Source organism: Lissotriton helveticus, chromosome 10 (genome assembly GCF_964261635.1).
Source record: "Lissotriton helveticus chromosome 10, aLisHel1.1, whole genome shotgun sequence".
Lineage (NCBI taxonomy): Eukaryota > Metazoa > Chordata > Amphibia > Caudata > Salamandridae > Lissotriton > Lissotriton helveticus.
The window spans coordinates 282,851,931-282,859,287 of record NC_136071.1 but is presented as its reverse complement, the minus strand read 5'-3'; the positions used below and the strand labels follow the sequence as shown (position 1 = coordinate 282,859,287).

General features: G+C 49.0%; 1 pseudogene; it reads left to right on the top strand.

Moving 5' to 3' along the window:
- Positions 1–4,482: 4,482 nt before the first annotated feature.
- LOC144783998 (protein odd-skipped-related 1 pseudogene) lies at positions 4,483–5,177 on the top strand (annotated as a pseudogene).
- Positions 5,178–7,357: the final 2,180 nt, after the last annotated feature.

Below are 7,357 nucleotides of genomic sequence, written 5' to 3'. Positions count from 1 at the left end.
TTCTAAAAGGATTCGGAGAACTGACATAGGCAAACCAACCTCCTTTACGTACACAGAGGTGGTAGAAAGTGTTGTTGTATTAGAGTACATGTCCAGATGAGCTTGGCATGGATTTCATGTTATCAGATATAAATTGACAGTACAGCTGCGCTCAGGTTAAGAATATCCCATTTAGGGGGCATGGCCAAGATGACAGTGGTTTCAGACACTCGCTGAAAGAGCCAGCTCCTATCCCACTGAAAATCCTACTGAACCTGCATCAAGGCAGTGCTAGCTGCTGGTATTTTTCCCCGCATTTCCTCTCTGTGCCGGGGGACCGACTCTGAAAGCACCAGAAAGCTGGTGAGCTGCAGGTAGGCTTGGGTGTGAATTTCCGCTCTGCTCACGGAGTTTGCTGAGTTTTTCCCACTCCGTGCTCCATTTAGTGTTCGGTGTTCTAAAAAACTCAGCGGAGCGTCGTCTTTTTCTCACTGGCGCGCGCCAATGTTAAGTTGGCGAGCAAGGAAAATCTTACTCCCGACCACCTCTGGGCAAGATTTCTCAATGCAGGCTGTTGCATATGGCCACCATCGCTCGCATTAAGGAAGCTGTCGCTTGAGTAGAACATCTACTTGTGCAGCAGATAGAAGCAGCACCCTCTAGCGCTGCGCATGGTGCCATTTGTGCTGATTTAACAGTGTGGGACAAACATCAAACGCTAAAAATCAGTGCAAACGATGTGACTTAACGCCCTTCCTCACTTGCAGAACTCTGCAGAGCGCTGCAGAGTTTTTGGTCACTTAACCGAGTTCCGTGAACTCCACCAAGGCCGACCTGCAAGAGCAAAGATGACTTGTAGTGAAGACAGGGCACTGCTTGCACACATTGCTATGTTAGCATAAGCCTATTAGAGGTATAAATGCCATTTTGCCACTTTGCAGCTTTTGCACACAACACTACATGTAACTGTTGCTGTAAGATAAACTGCTTGATTTTCCTCGCATGAGAACGTTCTGTTTTTCACATCCCTAGACTTACACTGCGACCTTAGTCTGTACAATGCGTGCAAAAGCCTTCAAGGTCACCATAACAATGTATGCTGTTATTCAGGTTGATCGGCCCACGCTTTAGACAAAACACGCACACAGCTGCAACCAATTGCAATTCTAGTGCCTTTACTATTGCACTGCATGCATGATTTGGGCACTTAGAGAAAAACCCTTTCCAGTGACAGAGAGCTTTGCTGATCCTGAGATGTGATTCACCTCTGCTGATCTTGGAGGTATGGGGTTCCCCATTTAAGCCTAAGAGACCTTCTATTATTATGAAACCTAGGGGCATATTATCAAGGGGGTTTATCTCCGCTTTTTTGGCTTTAAAAGCCAAGAAAGCGAGATAAAATTATCTCCCTATTACCTAGCTGTCGCTAACACCAGTTAGCGACAGCTAGTAGGAGATAGCGACCATCTTGGGCCCCACTTTGCATGTCAGTGATATTTATCACTAATGACATGCAAAGTGGGCGTGCCAAGATGTTAGCGACTGGAAACAGTCGCTAACATCGCTATCTCCTATTACCGACTTTTGGAGAGATTCGCGCTAAGCGCGAATATCTCCAAAAGCTAACACCTGCCCTGAGCAGTTCTTAGCCATGTTATCCAATGGGAGGTGGATAACATGGCTAAGAGCATTAGCTCGGTATTGCATGAATATCGCTGACTTTTCAGCGATATTCATGCATTGCGGCCGTTTTTTATCACATTTGCGATAAACCTTGGTAATACCAAGGTTTATCTGCGATATAAATCGCCGCAGCTCTGCGGTAAATTTTTGTCTCTAACCAAGCAATAGCGATAATTATCGCTATTGCTTGGTAATATGCCCCTTAGTTCCTAGCAGGGGAGGGTGGTTCGCAAGGCACTATAGGACCTGTTTCCACTATCATTGTAACATGATTTCTCCCTTTGTGTTTTATGGAATTGTAACAATGCTGATTGTTTTATTTCTAATCATATGCCTGCTTATGTTAGCCAAAATACTGCATCTTAGTGCACGTCATTAAAATAAGCATTTTAAACTTTTCCATGTCTCTAATTACTCACGTTGTGGACTGGTATGAGAATATAAACGAAAGAGTTATCTTGAATCCCACCATTACTGAGAGTACCCTAAGTTGCATGTTCTGGGTTGTCTATTCATTGGTAGCTTCGCTATAGGACGGAGAGCAAATGAGACACTGATGCTAGTCAGATAGGAGTTCTGGGTACTGAGGTGAGTTTTTTGGTACACCACAATTCACTGAGGTCCTGCTTTCCTGTGCATAGTTCTGTGCATGAGCAGATTCCCCGCTGCAGACTGGGCCGCTCCTGCCTGCGCCCTGCACTGCTCCTTCTTGAGAGACAGAGAGGAGGCGGCGGTGCAAGCACTGCAAGTACGGCCAGGTCTCGGAGGACCCATGGAGGAGGCCTTATACCTGCTGGGATTTCTGCTGCATGGGCCACGGGTTGCCTGAGTCCACTGTCAACCCCTACCCTCACCCCCCCCTTCCTGAGCAGCTGAACCCAGTCATAGATGGATCTGGGGATCCAGAGGGGTGAGCTGTTGTGACCAGGTCCAGACCTGGACCTGACCTGGAGTGTGGGCCAGAGATACTACAGCCTTGGAACCGGGGGAGAGGTTGCGGGGGGGGCCACGTTTACTGGTGATATCAGAATGGATTGGGGAGGCCTCTAATGCAGCATTCGCAAGCCCTGAGGGCCTGGAGTACCATGTGTGTGGGGGTGCTAGACTCAGAGCGAGGTGGAGCCTTGGGAGCTGCCTTGTTCACTCACTAGGTGATGTCTTGCCAGGGGACAGGTAGAGGAGACTTCTTCAATAGTAGTGCTGGGTGGCCTGCCTCCTTTCCTTTCTCCACTTCTTTCCCAATTCATGAGATAACCCCTCAGGGTCCAGAGCTGGGAGGACCAAACCGGGCACCGGAGACAGAAGCACCCAGGGGAGCAGCTAAACGTCGGGAGCCATGCATATTCTTACAGCCAAGAATGAGCGGCACTGGGGTGAGGAGAGGGTAGATGCGCCCGGGGTGGCCGGCCCTGCTTGTCATTCACTGAGGGCCCCCCCACAGTACTTTAGACAACACGTCAGCCTCCACGGTGAGGGAGGAGTGAGGCTGCCATCTTGGACAACATCAGGGCCAGAGCCATGTGGGAAGTACAGCCACCCCTCTTTGTGACCAACGAGGTGGGAGCCTGATTGGCGGCACACTTGGAGGCATACTTTGGCCAGCTGCATGGTTCTGTCCTCTTCTTTCCATCGACTGTGAAGATCGAGAGCGCAAGAAGGAGGAATGTTTCCTCTCTGTCGGAACGGAGGAGGAATTGATGAATTTCCAGGGGTCAAGCGAACGTTCGTATACATCGTTTACAGTCTTGGATTTCGGAAGGTGTACTGATCAAGGGGATGCCTTCACCGACGACTAAGCTGATGTTACTGGCATGAATTCTGAATTTTTATTGCCGCTGAGACCCGATGCTTAGATATGCAAAATGGCGGCTGCTCAACAACTACCATAAAAACGAGCTTGGTCTGCCAATCCAATCATTATAATGCTATCGTAATCACCCGCTTAAGGCACCGGGCTAATCCACCAGAAGACAAGGTATTTAAAACCCCTTTAGCTGGTGTGGCGTATTATAGCAATATCAGTGTCAAGGTGCCTGACCCTATCATGGCGGCCGAATGGGACATGATGATCGCTCACTACTGCCATGCATTATAAATTCTCCTTATAAATTCCCATTATAACGGAGAGGATCTAATCAGACAACGTGTATTTCATGTGGGGCTTTTACTGCTCTTATTCTTAAAGTTTTACATTGTTGGTTATCACTCATCGTTTTAATGCCTTCACGCAGGATGGTGGCTGCCCAAAAGCCCTGAAACGGAGTTAACATTGATCAGCGGCTGCCCTCGGGAGATTAATCGCCGAGAGGGCGTCGATGCTGATGGCAGCTGAAAAAATTGGCAAAATCTGCGGAGAGAATGATGCGGATCCGGAACCAGGCAGTATAAAACATCGAGGGGCGGACTGAACCAGGAACCGAGACCGGTGAATGCTGCCAACGAAGGAACGGCAGCGATACAGCTTCAGAGGGAAAATAGAGAGGAGCTTGCCATCTGGCTGAGAACTCGAAGTGGAGGGCTGTGGCGCCCGAGGCCCCTGGCGGAGGTGACTGGGTCTCCGTTCTGTACCCGCAGGAGACAAGATTCGATAAAGGGGGACCGGAGCTCGCATTGCTTCTGCTGGCGGCGTGGTCTGATTCATGGAGAGAGGATCACCACAGAGGCCCAGTCAAACAGTTGTGGGACCCCAAGCCTAGAACGCAATCACTGAGGAATTCTCCCTATTATTGGGAGATTGAGAGCGCTGAGACCCGGAGCCTGCAGGATACAGAGGTGAGCGGGAGCATTGAGGGGCCACTGGGCGGTTGATTCCTCTCCCCCCTCTCCTTCAATGGGTTCCCAGTGCCAGCTGACCACCTGCCCAACATCTACTGCTTCATGCGGTCCATCTCCACCAGTAGACCCTGGGCTACCCTACTATGCATTTACCTCGGTCCATCTTCTCCAAAGTACCAGGGGTGTCTGTTTTGGTGGACACCAGGTTTCAGTTGCCAGCCTTCCCCTTTTTTCCTCACATGATCAACACCAAACAAGAGTCTGCAAATGGCTCTCTGAAAGTGAAACCGAGGTTTGATTTTGCCAACCTGGCAGTGGCACCTACCCAAGAAGACCATTCAAAGCAGGGCCAGCCAGATGGGTGCGGCTCTCCTGCCTTGAACTCTCTTCTGGATGTCACCAAACTCTCCTCTGAGAAGAAGTCAACTCGAGGCAGGCTGCCTTCCAAGACTAAAAAGGAGTTTGTGTGCAGGTTTTGTGGCAGGCACTTCACTAAGTCATATAATCTTTTGATTCACAAAAGAACCCATACTGATGTGAGACCCTACACATGTGACATTTGCCATGAACCATTCAGAAGACAGGACCACCTTAGAAATCACAGATACATCCATTCAAAGGAAAAGCCGTTCAAGTGTCAGGAGTGCGGGAAAGGATGTTGCCAATCCAGAACTCAAGCGGTGCACAAAACACTACACACACAGGTCAAGGACCTAAAACCCACCAAAATAAAATGCTGAGATGCTATTGAGCAAGAACTGGTGTTGCTTGTGTTTTGAAAAGACACACACAGTTTCACGGCCAAACATGGAAGAGTACTGCCGACCAAGCGAGGGGTGTGGGGTGCGACAAAGGTCTGCCCCTATGCCACCCAAAAAAAAAAAAAGCAGCCCAACAAGGTATTCATCTACCTCGGGGCGCCCAAGGCAGGAGGGGTGCAGGAGGAAGAGGGCACCCAGGAGATGGGGGAAACGGCGCTCTCCTGGGAGTACCTCCTTGCGACCCTGAACGACTTCAAAAGGGAGCTCAGAGAGGACATAAAAGTGAACATAGGAGCCTCTTTCGACTCCTTCAAATTGGAAATGGGCAACAAACTTAATGCGCTCCAGGTGGACTTGGACTCCATAGGGACGCGCACCCTTGACTTAGAAGCAAAATGCCAGGTCCTGGAAGGTCGACTCCAACGCAAGCCTGTTCCTGCCCTCACACCAGGACATTTAATCTGGGAACCCTCCCTCGACTGAGACCTTGCTATTCTGACTGATGCCTGGTGGAGCTACCCCAATAGCTATTGGAGAGAAGGGCTGTGGATTCCCTCCTCTGCAGTCTCCCGATGCCCGGTGGAGCTACCACATAGCTAGAGAGGAGATGGGTAGTGGACTCCCCCCCTGCTGTCACCTACCCAGCCGGACCTTAAACAGATTTTCCCTTCGTCTCTAAGCCTTATCTTCCTCCTACCCCTTTACCCTATCCCCTTACCCTTCCTTGCTCCATTCACCTTGTCCCCTATGTTCTTTAAATGCTTTTCTTGATACTTATGTAACTTTTAACTGATGTTAATTGCAACATTATTGTTCCTCATGTAAAGCACTCTGATTCCTTCGGGTCTAGCCAGCGCTATATGATAACTCATTAATTAAATATGTCCCCATTTAGTACTTTTTCTCTCTTTGTCTACTTCCCTAGCTCCTATTCCCTCTCCCCTGAATCTCTCACCTTGCCTGCTACTCTGCTTAGCCCCCTGTCCTTTGTGCCCTTTGACTAAGCACTCCCCTTGTTGGGTAAAGATCCAATATGTATACTCTGGAGTCTCAGCGGACCCGCTGAGAGAGTCCACTGTGCCAAGGGAGCCACTCACAGCTGAGGTATGGTATGGCACCCCTTGCCACAGCACTCCCTCTCCCTTTTTTGGGAAAGTATTGAGTATGTAGGCCTTGGAGTCTCAGAGACCCCTTTGAGAGAGTCCACTACATAAAGGGAGCCTCTCGCAACAGAGATAGGGAAGTGATACCACTTCCCCTGGGATCACAGCTTACTGGACTTTGGATGTTGCTTTGACTCGGCTACCAGTTTGTGTCCCCGTCGCCCTTCCCCTCCTCTCTCCATACGGTGTCTCTCACCCTCCCCTCCTCTTTCCCGCCTTCATTATCTGTCTACTTCTCCTGCTCCTACCCCCCTCCACTGAATCTCTCCCCATGCCTGCTTTTCCCCTTACGTATCTGTGCTTATTGTTTATCATGACCTTACAAGTAACTATGTTGCCATGCTCTAATAACTATGTAACCTTTGTAACGATGTAACCTGTAACTATTTTCTGATACTCATGTAAAGCACTCTGAAACCTCCGGGTCTGGCCAGCGCTATATAAAATCTTTAAAAAAAAATTATATATATATATATATTACCTACTGGCGGTCGCCAGTAGGTATATATAGTTAGGATTTTTTCTCTATGGAATTTTTGAAAATTCTATGTCTAATAACTTTGGCGTTTGTGGACGGAATTGGCTGAAATTGTCAGGAAAATGGAACATTTTGTTTCTGAGCAGCCCCTGAAAATTTGGGGGGGGTTCGTCAAGGGGGGGCCGAGAAAAAAGGGGGGTCCCAAAACGTGTTTTTAACATTGAGTTTCCCATAGGGCGGTTGGCCTCACTTTTAGCTCGAACGGCTGAATGGATTTGCACGAAACTTGGCAAAATTGTAGGGACTGGTAGCCCGATGTGCCTTTTGTAGGTCTCAATATATGTGCTTCAGTGGATTTTGAGAAATTAACGTTCAAAAAAAGATATATATCTGTAACAGCGGACCGGGCAGCGCTCCGCTACGCGTACTTTTCGCGCAACGGAGCTTTGTGAAGCGAAGCTGATTGGTTCTCCGGCGTCTGTCAACATTCCAAACAGTCCGTAGCGGCCGCCATCTTG